Source organism: Amphibalanus amphitrite, unplaced genomic scaffold (assembly GCF_019059575.1).
Source record: "Amphibalanus amphitrite isolate SeventyFive unplaced genomic scaffold, NRLGWU_Aamphi_draft 000216F_arrow, whole genome shotgun sequence".
Classification (NCBI taxonomy): Eukaryota; Metazoa; Arthropoda; class Thecostraca; order Balanomorpha; family Balanidae; genus Amphibalanus; species Amphibalanus amphitrite.
The window spans coordinates 33,485-50,867 of NW_024881711.1; the positions used below are offsets into that span (position 1 = coordinate 33,485).

Genomic DNA, 17,383 nt, shown 5'->3' on the forward strand with positions numbered 1-17,383 from the left:
TACGGCCGTGGCAGGAAGGTCCGTATAGGACAGACCAAGGGGACAAGAAGGTCCGCAGGGAAACCGTGGAATCAGGAAGGCTCGCAAGGGGGACGTGGGTTCAGAGAAGTTCATAAGGGGGACGGTTGGGCTGCTGAGACCGGAAGTTTTCTTTTCGCCACTGGCACCCGTGAAGGCAGCCAGCCGACCACAGAGCCCCTGAGGTGTGTCGTCCGCTCTAGCTTCCTGGCACACGCCGCAGTCTCCGAGCAGCCTCAGCTGCTGACCTGTAATCGGCCGGCGCGACAGTCGATAGTCGCTGACCGGGCGCAACAGCGTCCGACATCCGGCCCGTCGCCCGGTCCGAGCGGCCCGCCGACCAAAATGGCACGCAGCCCCCCGCCCTGTCGGCTGGGCGTGTCGCCGCCGGAGCGCACGGCTCGGCGCGGCGCGGGACAGGTCGCGGCCCGGGCGCGGCGCCAGGGGTGCGTTTCGTCCGGCGTCTGCCTGTGTCGGCCGGCGGTGGTGCCCTCTGCCGAGCAGGTGCCGCCGCGGCCTCGGCCTCTAGCAGCGCTGGGCGGCGCGGTCCGCCGCCGGCGGCGCAGTGCTCGGTAGTGGCCGGTGCGGAGCGCGGCGGGACGGTCTCGGAACGGCACCCATCGGAGCAGCCCGGAGCAGCGCGTCCACAGAGGGATCAGGTGGGAACACGGGGCCGGGGCAGAGTCAGGCGGCAACTGCAGGCACAATGCTATGTCGTTAATAGGATTCAGCAGCACTGGCCGAATTTAGTTACATAAAACGGCTATCAAATTCTAAAGAGTGATATTGCGCATTGCCGTCCATCGTATATTGACGTACAGCCCACAGCTAAAGTAATGTAGGGTTTTACCAATCTCAACGGTTGGCTTTGACTGGCGATTGTTTAATGCGGAGTGATCGAAAAGAAGATGTCAATAGCTAAAGTCGCAGCTGCAAGGGTGACGATACATATAAGCTACATTTAAAGTTTCATTGTAGTCTAGCTAATCGTTCCTAAGCTTCAGAAGCAGAACATACCCATGACTGAAACCCCACATTACTTCTGCTGTGGACTGTACCTACCCTGGAATCTTTTAGTTGATTCTTATGCTTATTTGCTAACATGTGTCATCATACATGCTACTTTATGCATGAATAGGGACGTAGGGCCTGTATGAGATCGGGCAGGCCGGTTCAGGTTGGTACCGGGTCCAGCGGCGGCGGGTGGGATCGGGGTCGCGCTCGCAGCCCGCCGGCCTCGTTCGGTGCCGATTCAGACAGTGCGCCGTCACGTCGAGCCGCGCCACCGCATCTGGGAAGGCCCTCTATCGCCCGACAGTCTGCTGGATGCAGAACGACGTCTCATAACAGCGACTCAACTCATGACTGAGCTATGTAGAACTACACTATGTCCTGTAGAAACTACTACGATGTCCGGGTAGACTCTTGTTTTTGCCCGTCGAAGCGATCGACACTAGTGATGTCAATTACAGAAAATCGGAATACCGATACTAAACCAAATACCAACCAAAACCGTGAGGAAATACCGAAACCGAACCAACCTAGGAACATGAGGCAAATACCAAATCTATACCAATTTATCAGCCTCTTATACAGGGTGTCTCACAAAAAGTGTACATATTTGTTTTGTAAATAGCTCCGTAAGTTAAAAACATACGTAAAAAACACAAATATCGCTGGAAAGCACAAAGCTTGCAAATTTATTCGCATATCATTTGCACGTCTTTATATTCACATACCGAATCAGTTTCCCATACTCTAGCTATGCGCTCATTTTTTTAGATGCTCAAAATGACAGCCTTTGCGCTCAGCGCACGTGGTGGCGCGCCTCATGGTCTCCTGGGCTACACGGGCGCATGTCTCCATGGTTATCCCGCGTATGGCTCCTCTGATGGCCTTTTTGAGCTCGTCTAGCGTGTGCGGCGTCTTCACGTACACGACATCCTTCAGATACCCCCATAGATAGAAATCCATGGGGGTGAGGTCGGGTGAGTGGGGTGGCCAGCTGTGGGGGGCCCGCCTGGAGATCAGCCGGCTTCCCAGGCGCTCGGTCAGCCAGGCCAGCGTGGCTCTTGACGTGTGCGCTGGAGCGCCGTCCTGCTGGAACCATTGCAGGCAAATGGTGTCCGCGCACTTGCTGTTGAGAGACCGCCAAAAGCGCTTCAACACTGCCAGATAACGGTCTGAAGTCACCGTCACTGGTTCTCCGTCACCGTCTTCAAAGAAGATCGGTCCGATTATGCCCTGGGCGCTAAGCGCGCACCAGACCGTCACTTTTGGAGAATGTAATGGGACTTCCAAAATCTTCTCTGGCGGGTGTTTGCCCCAGTGTCTGTGGTTTTGACGATTAGGTAAGCCGTGAAGGTAAAAGTGTGCCTCGTCGGACCACCAAATGTTGCCGATGAAACTGGGGCAAGACGAGCACTTTCCTAAAAACCAACGGCAAAACTCCAACCGTTGTAGGCAATCAGACTTGGAAAGCTCTTGAGATGTTGATAACCTGTATGCCTTAAGCTTCAGGTCCTTCCTAAGAATCCGATGCGTGGAGCAGCGGCTGAGTCCAACTTGTTGCGCAAGGTGCCGCACGGACACTCCAGGCTTTTCCTCAACTCGCCGAATGACTTGTCCGATTTTCAAAGGTGTTCGGGCAGTTATCTTGCGGCCGCTGTTTCCAGTGTTTTGATTTCCGACTGTTCCGTGAGCCAAGAAATGTTCAGTAAGCCGTTTTATTGTGTTTGCCGGCGGTTTCTCTCTTATTGTAGGGAAATGAGCCCTAAATTTCCTCTGAGTCAATACCAGGGAACCGGTTTGAAGGTAAAATTTCACGATTATTTTCCTTTCCTCTTCACTTAACTGTCTCATGACTCTCACTAACAAATTGTATGTCAAATAAATTTGCACGAGCTAAGCTTCAATATAAGCCTGCATTTGACGTGAGCGCGTGCTTATATGCTGAAATATCTTCATTTTAAATCTGTACACTTTTTGTGAGACACCCTGTATATTAGTGAGGGTTCATTATACCAACAAAATACCAAATATAGGAGGATTGCAATACCAAATACCAAGTTGGTATTGGTTTGGTATCGGTATACCAAAATGTTGGTATCCGATTGACATCTCTAATCGACACCGACTCGGGCTCTGTCTGTTTCGCCCGTTTGCTGGCCTCGATTCGTCAGGCTTGCGTGCTCGGGTGAGCTCACCATGACAGATACAATCGTACCTGGCCGCCGGGCGGCCACTGTTTTCTTTTATCGCCTCGTACCGCGTCCTGTGACTACCCAGGAGTCATGCAGCTATAAATGCCTATTGCCTATGTATTTGTAAAATTGACAAATGTTATATTAAATGATGGTATTTACCTAGACTGCTACAGAAGTCTTAACTGTACCTAAACTGCTTCACTCTTTGCTGACGGTTACCACATAGGTACCAGATACGGACTCTTTCTCGATTTTTCTTCTCGGCATAGTTGCGGTGACGGAGACTGGCTGTGTGTATTTATCGATACTTACCTAGTTATATGCACAAAAGCTGATTGTGATTGCGCCGAAAATGTGTAATTTACTATTTAACCTTCGCCCCAGTGGGGGGGGGGGGCATATGTTACCACCCTGTCGCGTTTTTTGCGTGTAAATAAAAAACCGCGGCGCGTAGCACCGCGCCGCTTGGGGTAGCTTTTGGTACATCAATTTTGGACAATGTGTGAAATTTTTGACCCCAGGTCATGTCAGGTCAGGTCACCAGGTCAAGTTAACTGACCAAGCCTGAAAAAAAGTTTGCGATCATGTCCAGCCTGCAGTGTTTGTCAGAAAGGTTTCAAACTTGGTGGATTGCATGATGTTATAGACGCCTACAATTTGTATATCTCGGATTTTTTATATCTGTGACCTAAGGTCAGGTCAGTGTCGTGATCTTACCATTATAAGGCAATGGAGAAAAATGAAAATGTCTCTAGATCCGTGTGTATGCATAGGAACAGTCCAAATATTTCAGAATCACAATGATTTGGACCACCCGTGATGACCAAGGTGTCATTTTTGCTGATAGCCTCTAGAAAGGTCATCCGAGGTCATTTGAGGCTACCAACAGATTTTTGCCAATAACTCTCGATTGGAAAGAGATAGAACGCTGGGGATGGCTTCATTGTGTTTGTCTTGCCGAGACGCATCGACTGATATGCAACATGACCTTTTCCGGTCAGATCATGACCTTGACCTGAGGTCAAATTTTCAAGTTGACCTTTCAAGGTCAAATTATAGTTCATTCGACGCGTCTCGGCGAGAGGAACACGATTCTGGCAATAGAAATGTCGTGGCTTTTTTTAGTCGAAAGTTATTGTCGAAAAACACTTTTCGTAAAAACAGCTATTTTTTATTTATTTATTTATTTATTTATTTATTTTACATCGTGAGCAATTCCGTCAAAACAAGAGGCTATTACATGCTCGTGTCATCATATAGCAATGGACTGGGGAAACGAGACTACATAACGCACATACTTGACACATGCTAACAGGAACAACACTACATCATCGCAGAATGTAGGGGAAGGAGGGTGAATTGCGCCACCTTAAGGAAAAACGCTAATTGTAAGAAAACCGCTGGAGATATAAGCATGCACTGGTAACCACTTCAAAGAGGAACTCATTAGCTACGATTTAAGAGCCTCCCGATCAATTAAGAATGTTTCGTTTGCTTCCGACAGCTGCTTTTCAGAAACATGCAAAAGGGCGCATTTACCGACAACTGCTGTAAATTGCGCCAGGGGGATGGCGCAATTAGAATCAAATTGCGCCCTATACCTAAACATGGCTAAGCGAATGAGACGGAATGCATACACCCCGGCAGTGTAATGTCAATGCGGCTTACTTATACATTTTTAATGTTAATCAGGCTGGATAAATAATAAATGTAGATATAAATAGCGATGTTTTTTTGCCCAGGTAAATAACTTTACATGTGTCCGTATGTTTGTAAGAGTGCAACGAAAACGTTTTATGTAACCGACTAGATATATGTGAAAGTATGGTTAAATTTTCAATCGTTTCTCTCAAAATTATTAATTTTTATCGTTTCGACAACTTGTTGACATCAGTTTTTACTTTTTGATCATAGCTGTCACCTCTCACGCCCGAGTCCATGTTGAAAATGCCGTATTTTGTCAATTACACCACAAATTGGCAGCCTGAATGGCAGCTGCATTATAAGTTTGACGAGAGAAATAATTTGCAGACTGGCGACAGCGGGCTGCTCCCCTGCCTGGCATTAAACTCCTTCTTTATTGCAATCAGTTAATGGTGCATTCGTACTGTCGTGATACAATAGCTACACCATTATTCTATTTGCGCCCCCATGGCGCAATTACCATGGGCGCAATTAGAATTGAGGTACTTTTTAATAAAAGCGTAGAAGTTATTCATAAATATGCTGAAGGAAGTTGACTGTTTAAGTGAAATATAATGAAAAAATGGGCTTTCTTTCTAAATATCACTCTGAAAATCACACACGTATCACATATTTTTATAGCGAACGGTTCAAAATACTGCAAAAAAGCTAAGAAAACGCCGTAATATCTTTGATGGCGTAACTGAGCCCTGCTGATTGGCTTCGTCGGAGAGCTTGGGCCATAAAATGAACTATCAGGTGGTGAAAATATTGTTTTCGAACACAAAATTATAAACATGCCATTGAATTCGTGGGAATGTTGGTGGGCGCAATTGGTTAGGAGGGCGCAATACACCCACTTTCCCCTAGCATTTTTGGAGTTTTTGCCCTCTGGAGGCTAAACCGTTGACCTGAGGTCAATTTTGATGATGACCTTTTCATAAGAAGAGTTTAAAAGCTATCGATTGCTTTGCCATTCGTTTTTCTAGCTATCATAGTTCCCGAGATAAATGCATGTTTTCTGAGAAATATAATGACATTTGGCAAATTTTGACCTTTGATGACCTCCAGTGACCCCAATATTGTTCTAAGATGAAAATAACCTAAGTACTTTCAAACGTACGCATTGAGAGCTATCGACTGCTTTTTACCGCGTCTTCCTAGCCCTCTTAGTTTTTGAGTTAGAGGTGGGTGGTAACATATGCCCCCCCCCCCCACTAGGGCGAAGTTGGCTGAGACCGCCACTGGGGCGCGGGTTAAAGGGACACTCCCACCTTAGCATTAGTTTTGAGTTGAGATAGCCAAATTGGTGGCCATGGCCTGCAAATACCGGTTTGGGCACTCACAACATCGACAAATGCTTTAATTCGGAGATATGGAATTTCAAACTTGCAGTTTTCGGATTCTAAGGGGCTAGTGCATTGGTATGCCCCCTTAGAATTTGTGACGTCAGCGGAGATCTAACGATTTTTAAATCTTTTACTAAAACGTTTGGTAGCACGCGGTGGTATATGCTGCTTTGCGCGCAACAAATGCCGCACTTTCAAATAAAGTCGCTAGGAACAGCGGAGATCCCAAAAAGTAAACAAAAGTAAAAGTCTAATATCTTGAAAACCGGTGAATATTTTTCGATGAAATTTGGTAGATATTCGTTTTCGCTCTTTCTGAACCGAGCGACATCACTTTCGTGCCAATTCATTAACTTTTTTGAAGGTGGGAGGGTCCCTTTAATGATTGATCAGGAGTATTTCTACCTTCCAACAAATTTAAGATAGTGTGGTGGTAAAACTGGTGCCAAAATTCGCTCTGAATACTTTGCAATTGTCACTGAAACACCGAAACTCTTTTTATTATTTTGTAGCACATTATGACATGTCTCAGTCTTTTGCTTATCCGCTGTCAACCTTCACCTTTTTTAGTACATGTTCCATAACGTTTAAAGTGAGTTGAGTACCTATAGTACATTTCCCATGTAAAATGAAGCGAGTAGCGTAAGCACCCCACCTTTAGTCCGAGCCGTGATAACGCCCTGTCCTTATCAAAAATATTCCTTTTAAAAAACGGTGGGCCTAAATGACTAGCCGGTAGGTAATTGAACTTGGCGGTAATCGACATATTATGGCGCCGTTGTGACCAAATGACTTAATCTGCATTTTTGAACCGAAGAGGGACAGTGTCCAAAATAGGTATATTCATTTTGTAAATAATTTTAAAACCTTTCGTAGTCATTGATCATGTGGTTATCTTGCAATACATGCCATTATGCTGTTCATTCATGTACTTCGTCATTTAACTGCAAACAAGAAAGGGGCATTAAAACGCCCCTTCAAGAAAAAGGGAATTTGGCAAACATATAAAATCTCAGGTAATTAAAAATAATATGGTGAGGTTAATAAAAATACAACGTTAATTGTACCAGACGCGCGGACATAAATGTTGGGTTCAATGATGTCACTATTTATTTGGATTCTCCTGCCACCTTTTTATGAGCCCAGCAGTTCGACTGTTTTGTACAGAGTACCTACCTATACAGTTAACGAGTTGACCACAGAATGATGTTCCACTTTTCACGGGCAATCGGTTGCCTGGAGTGGTGGACTGTGCCGCATCACACGGACCGAGCTCACAGTTTAATGCTGTAACCCAAACCTAACCATCGACAGGCATAACTGCGTGATAAACGGCACAACTTAGCGTTCTAGCCAACTGATGCCGGGCAAAAAAAAAATGATGTGAAAAATATTGGGCATCAGTAACGGCCGCCCCACACCGGACCTCGCATGCGGGTTGCGGGTTTTTGGGTTTTCGGGTTTCTTCCAAATTAAATAATACAATCTATGCTGAGTGACCCATACTACCATGTAACAAGCGAGTCTGCATGTTTTTAGCTTGCAAGCGACCTTGCATCGCATTCCAAAAGTTGATTTTGAGCCAACTTTCGATTCTCCTCGCTGCGAGGTCTGCGAGTTCTGCGAGGTTTGCGGGTTTTTCGTTGGAGTCGAATTTTGGCTCGTTGCGCTGGTATTGCGACGTTTCTGAAGGTGTACCGGCGGCCGGAAGTGTCGGCGGCCCGCTGCGGCTGCCGGTCGGTCGGCTCCACGGCGCACCGGGCCGGCCGAGTCGAGTCCGACCGATCCCCTCACGTCCCGTCCTAATCGCCCCGAGCATCGTCGCGTCGCGGCCGATGGGGCTCGCCCGTCGACGGCGACTGGCCGACCAGTGGGCGGCGGGTCGCGGAGCGGCGGAGCTGGGAGCGGGCCGCGCCGAGACGGCTCGTCCAGCCGCTGCGCGCTGGGGAAGGTCGCCGTGTTGTCGCGGTGAGCGGTGTGGGCGACCGTCGGCTGCTCGCGGACCGCTGCCTGGATCGCGCTCGGAGCGAGCCGTCGGCAGAGGGGACGGCAGTGACCGCCGCGAGCGACAGGATCTCTGCGATGATCCCTGAAATTCGATGTGGACTCTCCCCGAGGCACAGGGGCTCAGATTGATGCGACTGTCCGCCAGCTGAAATAAGATTTCGAGAAGGATCACGCTCGATAAATAAGCCAATGGATATCTGATAAATTGGTTGACGTGATTTCGATGGTTTCGTAGATACAGACTTGAGAAGGAATGGATAATTGAGCTAAAAGTTTAAACTATTATTGTTTTGCTTTCTACCGAGTACACTCAGAGTGAAAATTATAACGGACATACCGACCTGTATCTTGGAGTGTACCTACTCCATTTCCTCAGCCGACCTGTGGTTGGGAATGTGACCTTTGCAGCCGCCCTATAGGGATCGACTGGTGCCGCCCTGCAGGGGTGGGCCCCTAGCGCCCTGAAGGGGTTGGCCCCTGCCGCCCGCTCGCCGGCGGCGCTGCGGTGAGTGGCCGCCGGCGGTGTAGGGTTCAGATGAGGCCGATCTCTGTGTAGGGTTCAGCTGAGGCCGATCTATGTGTAGGGTTCAGATGAGGCCGATCTCTGTGTAGGGTTCAGATGAGGCCGATCTCTGTGTAGGGTTCAGCTGAGGCCGATCTCTGTGTAGGGTTCAGATGAGGCCGATGTCTGTGTAGGGTTCAGATGAGGCCGATCTATGTAGGGTTCAGATGAGGCCGATCTCTGTGTAGGGTTCAGATAAGGCCGATCTCTGTGTAGGGTTCAGCTGAGGCCGATGTCTGTGTAGGGTTCAGATAATTCCGATCTCTATGTAGGGTTCAGATGAGGCCGATCTCTGTGTAGGGTTCAGATGAGACCGATGTCTGCGTAGGGTTCAGCTGAGGCCGATGTCTGTGGGGTTCAGCTGAGGCCGATGTCTGTGTAGGGTTCAGCTGAGGCCGATGTCCGTGTAGGGTTCAGCCGAGGCCGATCTCTGTGTAGGGTTCAGATAACGCCGATCTCTGTGTAGGGTTCAGCTGAGGCCGATGTCTGCGTAGGGTTCAGCTGAGGCCGATGTCTGTGTAGGGTTCAGATGGGGCCGATGTCTGTGTAGGGTTCAGATGGGGCCGATCTCTGTGTAGGGTTCAGCTGAGGCCGATCTCTGTGTAGGGTTCAGATGAGGCCGATGTCTGTGTAGGGTTCAGATGGGGCCGATGTCTGTGCTAACGAGCGCGCCGCGGCCGCCAGCCTCAGCCGGACCTCATCAGAGGCTGGCTGTGGCAGCGCTCTGTGTCGGATGGCAGTCGGCGACCCTCCCTGCCCCTTCACCGGCCCCGCCCGCACCATGCCGACTTAATTAACAGAGCCTTCCAGATTGTGGAAGCTCTCGCGATCCATGTTCCCCAAATGGAAAAGGCGATTGGTCACTGATACGTACTTGTGGTATAGGTACCTATACGTATTTTGATATCTATGTATATGAATTATGAACACTCTATTGAAACTCGCATTGGCTTGACATTCATTTCGTTATTCTGTGAATCGAATGGACGGATGGTCCATAATGGACCATTTGACGGCGAGTGTGGTGGCACAGCGGAATCGACGTAAGGCCGCCATTTCGTCCCGACTCGGTGGAAGTCTTGGCCTGTTTTGGTCTCTCGGTTGGAGGACTCGGTCGTCCCGGCCCGCGCTCCGGGGGGGGGGGGGGGGCGCCCCCTCTCCTTTTCTGTCGATATCTCCTTAAGTGCAGCGGATATCGTCACCAAACTCGCAGGACCGCTCCGGGCATCAGTTTTACACCTTAGGGCCAAACATTTCCCAGAGGCTATGATTGGTTGGCTACAAATGACGTCAGAATGACGTCATGTTCTGCCATTGGCGACCAGAAAAAGTTTTGCGTTCCGCTCTTCCCGTTTCAAACCTAGGTCTCATCCTGATAGTTCCTCGGTGGGGCTATCTAATGCCGTCTGAATTTTGAAAATCGGTCGGTAGCTTTCCGAGATGCTCCCCCCCCCCTTACGTATGACAGGCTCCGCCAATTAGCCCTCCGGGGCGCGGTTTAAAGGGACCCTCCCGACTCCCACCTTCAGAAAAGTAAATGAACGGGCATTAAAAAGATGTCTCTCGGTTCAGCATGAGCAAAAACGAATATCTACCAAATTTCACTGAAACATATTCACTGGTTTTCAAGATATTAGGTACATTTAATATTTGTTTACTTTTTTGGACCTACGCTGTTCCTGTGACGTCATTTGGAAGCAATAATTTGGCATCCTAAAAGTGCGGCAGATGTTGCGCGAAAAGCAGCATATACCACCCCGTTTTACCAAAGGGTTTAGTATACGATTTAACATAGATAACATGAATCGATAGATTCATGTATGGATTTAAAAATCGTTAGATTTGCGCTCACGTCACAAATTCTAAGGGGGCATTCAAATGCATTAGCCCCTTGAGAATCCGAAAACTGCAGACTTTGAAATTAAATATCTCGGAATCAAAGCATTTTTCGATGTTGTGAGTGCTCAAACCGGTAGTGCAAGCCAGGGACCCAAATTTGGCTATCTCAACTCAAACTAACGTTAAGGTGGGATGGAGTTCAAAAGCCTTGTAGCCTTGGGCGGGATGGTCACTTTTAAGTGGGCCTCATAGAAGCCTGCCTTAGCGGGCGCGCCGGGATCCGGAGTCCGGACCTCTCAAACCCCGCCGGGATCCGGAGTCCGGACCTCTGAAACCCCGCAGAATTCCGCTGCAGGCCGAAACTCCGCAAAATGCTAAACAGAACCTCATTCCTCGAGGAGATAAAAATGTCAAATTTTCTTGCTATAGGTAAAAATATGTAATCAATCCGTCATTTTTTCGCAATATTACTGTAAAACAAATCTCAGAAGTCAGACTGTCAAAACTAATTGAGTGTTAAGCGTATTCAACAAACCACTTATGTTCAACGCGAACGACCATTTACGAAGGCCTAACTCCTGCTTGGCTGCTCTGATTATGGTGCACCAGGAACCAAGTCCTGATTTGGATGCCTCAGACCGACTAGAGATTGCATTCGAAAAAGACCTCAGTGTTGACTGTGAGCGAAACCATTGAGAGTTGAGACACACACCCGTCCCACACCGCTGTCTATGTCTATGCCTCAATAGGCCTAGTGGCTGGACAGAACTTTGTGGAGCAAATTATGGCCAAACCACTGCACAGCTGCAGTGCTGAAAACGATACCTTATCAAATATAACTTGTGCGAACGAACCACGTTGTATTATTCACCTCTCAAGATCAGTCCATAATCTATAGGGTGAACTAAATATATTAGGTACAATTAAATGCAGCAATTGCTGCAATGAAAGTAGGTTAAATTACAATTAAGCAAAATATCCTTATAAATATAGCTCATCCATCATTGGTAGGTATTTCGTACCAGGGCATATTAAATTACGTTTCGTACCTAATGCTTGGTTTTCTCTGCAAGACTTTTGCAGTCATTTCATGGAGGAGGATGACGATAATAAGGAGTTTCTACAGGTGTGAGAACTGGAGCAGCAATCAGCTTGGCTTCCAACTGGCTCCGACTGACACTGCCCGCCAGCACGGCCAGCGCGCATTCCCAGCGTGCATTACGCGGGTCTGCATTCTGAAATATCGTAGGTACTATACTTTTCCATACCAATGTTTTTATTGTCTCCTTTTACATTGACTGCAGTAATGGCATCATATACCTATGCAATATGCATTGAGTAAGCCTATTAGCAATGCGAGACAAGCGTGATTTGGACCATGTAACTTGCGGCCTATCAGTCTCGTCGAGTTGGAGCTCTGCAGCCCACATTGACGGGCTAAGTCATCCTAACATTTAGCATATTCAGTCGACTGAAACAACGCCGACACGTTTTCTCGGGACCTTTGACGGTTCGGCTCATGACATTATCGCTGCCTAATCAAACACTACTGTTCGGGTGCGTCGGCAGGATACAGCTATATTTGCCGCTCTTTGCCTCCGCTGGTGCGCTGTGCGACCTTACCACTCCCTGTGTCTCTGCCGCAGCCCCTCTGCCACTCTCTGTGTCTCTGCCGCAGCCCTCTGCCACTCTCTGTGTCTCTGCCGCAGCCCTCTGCCACTCTCTGGGCTTACCTGCAGCCCCTCTGCCAATCTCTGGGCCTCGGCCGCAGCCCTCTGCCACTCTATGGGCTTACCCGCAGCCCCTCTGCCACTCTATGGGCTTACCCGCAGCCCCTCTGCCTCTCTGGGCTTACCCGCAGCCCCTCTGCCACTCTATGGGCTTACCCGCAGCCCCTTTGCCACTCTCTGGGCTTACCCGCAGCCCCTCTGCCACTCTGTGGGCCTCTGCCGCTGCCCTCTGCCAGTCCAGTCACGGACCTGTTTGCTCTATTGCGCCGCGCCCGACGCGGTGCGCCCTGCATGTGATGGTCATTCTCTGGCGTTTCGGCCGGCACCATGCGGACATGCCGAGGCGTTCGGTGCCATGACGACGGATTAATGAGCAGCCGGTCAGAGGTGCTGGCACGGCACTTTAATTGGCACCAGAACGGCACCAGCCCCCACGGCAATTTAATCGCCGAGGGGGCTGGCGCGACGGATGGCAGTTTTTGCTTTGGAATCGTAAGCAGGACGTGTGAACTGAATGTGAGGAGTCGCGGAGGTGGGGTGCATGGCCGCCGACTCTCCGCCGTTCGCTGGTGACGGGCCGCAGCTGACCGGCGCGCGGCGGGGACGTGGTGACTCCGCGCCGCTGCTCGCCGCACAGGGACACCTGCGCCACAACTGGCAGCCAGCCCATCTCTCACCGGCCGACCGGCCGGCGCCGCGTCACGGCGCCCGTGCAGCTCCGAGCAGCGTCAGCGGCCGGCGGCGGCGACATCAGCGGTCAGCGGGCGGCGTCAGCGGTCAGCGGCGGCATCAGCGGGCGGCGGCGGTGTCAGCGGGCAGCGGGCGCCGTCAGCGGTCAGCGGGCGGCGACATCAGCGGTCAGCGGGCGGCGTCAGCGGTCAGCGGTCAGCGGGCGGCGGCATCAGCGGGCGGACGGCGGTGTCAGCGGTCAGCGGGCAGCGACATCAGCGGTCAGCGGTCAGCGGGCAGCGACGTCAGCGGTCAGCGGGCGGCGACATCAGCGGTCAGCGGGCGACATCAGCGGGCAGCGGGCGGCGTCAGCGGTCAGCAGGCAGCGGGCGGCGCGTCGAGGTGGCCACACTCAGCGTCAGCTGAAATGCTGCTCGGGTCCGGTGTATGACCGCGCACAGTTCAGGCGCCGCTCGTTTTCGGTTTTTGGCCGCCGCTGCTTGAGTCCCCCCCCCCTCCCCCCGTGTCGCGCCGGTCCTCCTGGTGTATAGTCTGACTACAGAATGATGTTCCACTTTTCACAGGCAATTATTTGCCTGGAGTGGTAGGCTGTGCCGCCACACGTGCTGAGTTCACAAATGATAGCTTTGTCCCAATGGCCAATGCTCACAATCGACACGCTTGATTGCGTGATAAACGGCACAACTTAGCGCTCCGGTCAACTGATAGCTTCTGAGGAGTGGAACATCATTCTGTAGTCGACTACACCAATGGTCCGCTCGGGTCCGGTCAGTGGCGCAGCCAGGATTTGGTTTCGGGGGGGTCATCGCCTCCAAAGCGGGCCCCCTAGTGTGCGGGCCCCCACCCATTTTTCAGAATTTTTCCATATTTCATACGCATTCTGCTGAGCGGGCCCCCTTTACCTACACGATAACCCTAAGCGAGTTTGAATCGGAAAATTTTGATAGAGCAATAGCTCGGTAATCACCCGACCGGTGTTCAATTTCTACGCGAATTGACCATGACAGAAATATGTTACCATGAGATACGAATTCGTATCTTTCGAGGCCGAAATGTGCCCCTTCCGCAATATGCATAGCATATACGCTAACAGAGCTGTTGCCTGCTTCTATCGGACAATATTTAAGTAGTCCCATGTGCCTGTCCTAAGTCATCTATTGGCTGCTGTGGTAGATTGTTGTAAAAGGTAATCTTTGCCAGATTGCTTTGTATTGCTCGCTCACCCTCACACACCACCGTGCGGTCCCATGGCTCGGACACGACTCCCCCTCTGTCCTATCCGACGCGCCGGCATGGCCCCGAAACTGGGACGAACGGCCGCCGGGACCGCTCCGACACCAGATGTGCCCTCCGTCCACACCGGAGGGGACGGGGCAGACGGCGGCCGGCCGACGCTCCCCGCGGCGCCGAGACGACAGCCTCCAAAACCCAACTCTCACACTACACCTTCCCCTGATTCTCAAGAATCAACCACTGAAATTTTAACACAAACACGCACACAACCAGGCAAGCAATCCTAAGCCATTCTCTTAAACGCTCCTAATCAGCACGCATAATGTCCACGTGCCTTCCCCAATCATTTAAGAATCTTTTTACGTGCAGCGCCCGGCATGAAGAAATGCGCTTGGCCAGGCTCACCAATTTTGTCACGGACCACAGATGCCACGAAACTACCAGCTCTCTCATTCAACCACTTGCCCTCTCCTGTCCATCAACGGCACACACAAAATCAATTGGTCACCTTAAATCAAATGCACACACGGACCACAGATGCCACGAAACTACCAGCTCTCTCATTCAACCACTTGCCCTCTCCTGTCCATCAAAGGCGCACACAAAATCAATTGGTCACCTTAAATCAAATGCACACAAAAACCACGAGCTCACAAACAATCAGACACTTATTCTAAAAAGTCCCGGTCACTGCCACCACACGGCCCTCCTGTGGAATTTCTAGTGCAGTGCCGGCGACTGCCACCACACGGCTCCTGTGGAATTTCCAGTGCAGTGCCGGCGACTGCCACCACACGGCCCTCCTGTGGAATTTCCATTGCAGTGCTGGCGACTGCCACCACACGGCCCTCCTGCGGAATTTCCAGTGCAGTGCCGGCAACTGCCACCACCTCCACAGCCCACCGGCTGCCACCACCTCCACAGCCCCACCGGCTGTCACCTTCACCGCTGCGAGCATCACTCGCCAGCGCACTAACTGCGAGCATCACTCGCCAACACGTTCACTGCGAGCACCACTCGCCACCACCCTCACTGCGAGCATCACTCGCCAGCGCACTCACTGCGAGCATCACTCGCCAGCACCCTCACTGCGAGCATCACTCGCCAGAGCATTGCACAGAGCGGCCCAGCCGCTCAGTGTCCAGTTAGTCCAGCGGCACTAGGTTCTTCTGCCGGTCGCAGTCCACCTCGCCGTATCTGCCGATCCTCCCGGCCGGCTGTGTATGGGCCGGTCCAGCAGCAGCCACCGGGACAGACGAGGTGACGGGCGGGGTCCACGGCAGACGCCACGGCTCCTGGGCGACCCCTGCTTCTCACTGCCTCGACAGCTCCGTTGCAAGTCGTTGCAAACGGTGCCGATCACTGCCGCGTCACTGCACCATCGCTCTCTTCAGGCATGTTGCCGAAATAGCTTGTAAAAGGTAATCTTTGCCAGATTGCTTTGTATTGCTCGCTCACCCTCACACACCACCGTGCGGTCCCATGGCTCGGACACGACTCCCCCTCTGTCCTATCCGACGCGCCGGCATGGCCCCGAAACTGGGACGAACGGCCGCCGGGACCGCTCCGACACCAGATGTGCCCTCCGTCCACACCGGAGGGGACGGGGCAGACGGCGGCCGGCCGACGCTCCCCGCGGCGCCGAGACGACAGCCTCCAAAACCCAACTCTCACACTACAATTGTATCGACAGAAATATGTTACTACCAGTAAAACGCCTTTTGGGCGAAGAACGAGCGAGCGAGATAGTGAGCCCTGCACGTGCGGAAGGGCGAGAGGGTACTTCCAACAGGCTTGTGCATTTGCAAAGCACCCTTCTAACCGGTCGCTAGCGGTGCGCCAAATTTGAACGCGATCGGCCCAGCCGTTCCTGAGATCAGGAAGCGGCATTCTGCACGTGCGCACGTGCGAACGGGGTCCAAACTGACTTTTGCACGGCACCCTACTAACCGATCCCCAACCGTGTACCAAATTTGAGCGCAATCGGCCCAGCCGTTCTCGAGATCTGGAAGCACCCCGCTGCACGTGCGCACGTGCAGTAACACCCTAACCGCAACACATGGGATCGCATTGCCTGTTGGGTGCCTACCTGTATGCCAAGTTTCAGCGAAATCGCCCCAGTAATTACCGAGTTATTGAAATGGGAACAAATTTGGCACCTCTTCTTTTTGTATTTTGCACGTGCAGTGGGGGTCACTCACATAGATCAACAGTACCCGACCTTTGGTAGAAGGGATGCAGCTACCCTACAAAAATTACAGCGAAACAATCGCCCAAGCGGCCCAGTTCTCCCGGGGCCCCGGACCCATCCACGGGAAGCCCGGGCCCTATCTACAAAGGGGGGCCCGGCCCCGTTCTCCCAGGGGCCCGGGCCAGTTCTCCCGGGGGCCGGGGCCCCATCCAACCGGGGTCCGGGCCCCGTCCACCCGGGGCCCGGGGCCCGTTCGCCCGGGGGCCCGGACCCATCCACGGGGGCCCGGGCCCCATCCACCCAGGGGGTCCGGGCTCGTTCTCCCAGGGGCCCGAGCCAGTTCTCCCGGGGGCCCGGGCGCCATCCAACCGGGAGTCCGGACCCCGTCCACCCGAGGCCCGGGGCCCGTTCTCCCGGGGGCCCGGACCCATCCACGGGGGGCCCGGGCCCCATCCACACAGGGGCCCGGACCCGTTCTCCCAGGGGCCCGGGCCAGTTCTCCCGGGGGCCCGGACCCGTTCTCCCAGGGGCCCGGGCCAGTTCTCCCGGGGGCCCGGGCCCGTTCTCCGGGAGGCCCGGGCCCGTTCTCCCGGGGGCCGGGGCCCCATCCAACCGGGGTCCGGGCCCCGTCCACCCGGGGCCCGGGGCCCGTTCGCCCGGGGGCCCGGACCCATCCACGGGGGCCCGGGCCCCATCCACCCAGGGGGTCCGGGCTCGTTCTCCCAGGGGCCCGAGCCAGTTCTCCCGGGGGCCCGGGCGCCATCCAACCGGGAGTCCGGACCCCGTCCACCCGAGGCCCGGGGCCCGTTCTCCCGGGGGCCCGGACCCATCCACGGGGGGCCCGGGCCCCATCCACTCAGTGGGCCCGGGCCAGT

At 52.5% G+C, this 17,383-nt stretch overlaps 1 protein-coding gene and 1 long non-coding RNA gene across 2 annotated transcripts in view; one reads left to right on the plus strand and one right to left on the minus strand.

Moving 5' to 3' along the window:
* Positions 1-443: 443 nt before the first annotated feature.
* LOC122385365 (excitatory amino acid transporter 1-like) overlaps positions 444-17,383 on the plus strand; it is a 113,855-nt gene continuing 96,915 nt past the window's right edge. The window contains exon 1 of the mRNA XM_043373593.1: positions 444-677. The gene's annotated coding sequence lies outside the window, so the exon portion shown is untranslated. The remainder of the gene's footprint in view (positions 678-17,383) is intronic.
* LOC122385368 lies at positions 14,674-15,127 on the minus strand. Its single transcript, XR_006257190.1, has 2 exons — positions 14,937-15,127; positions 14,674-14,825 (listed from the first exon to the last, which is right to left on the minus strand). It is a non-coding gene; the product is annotated as an uncharacterized LOC122385368 (long non-coding RNA).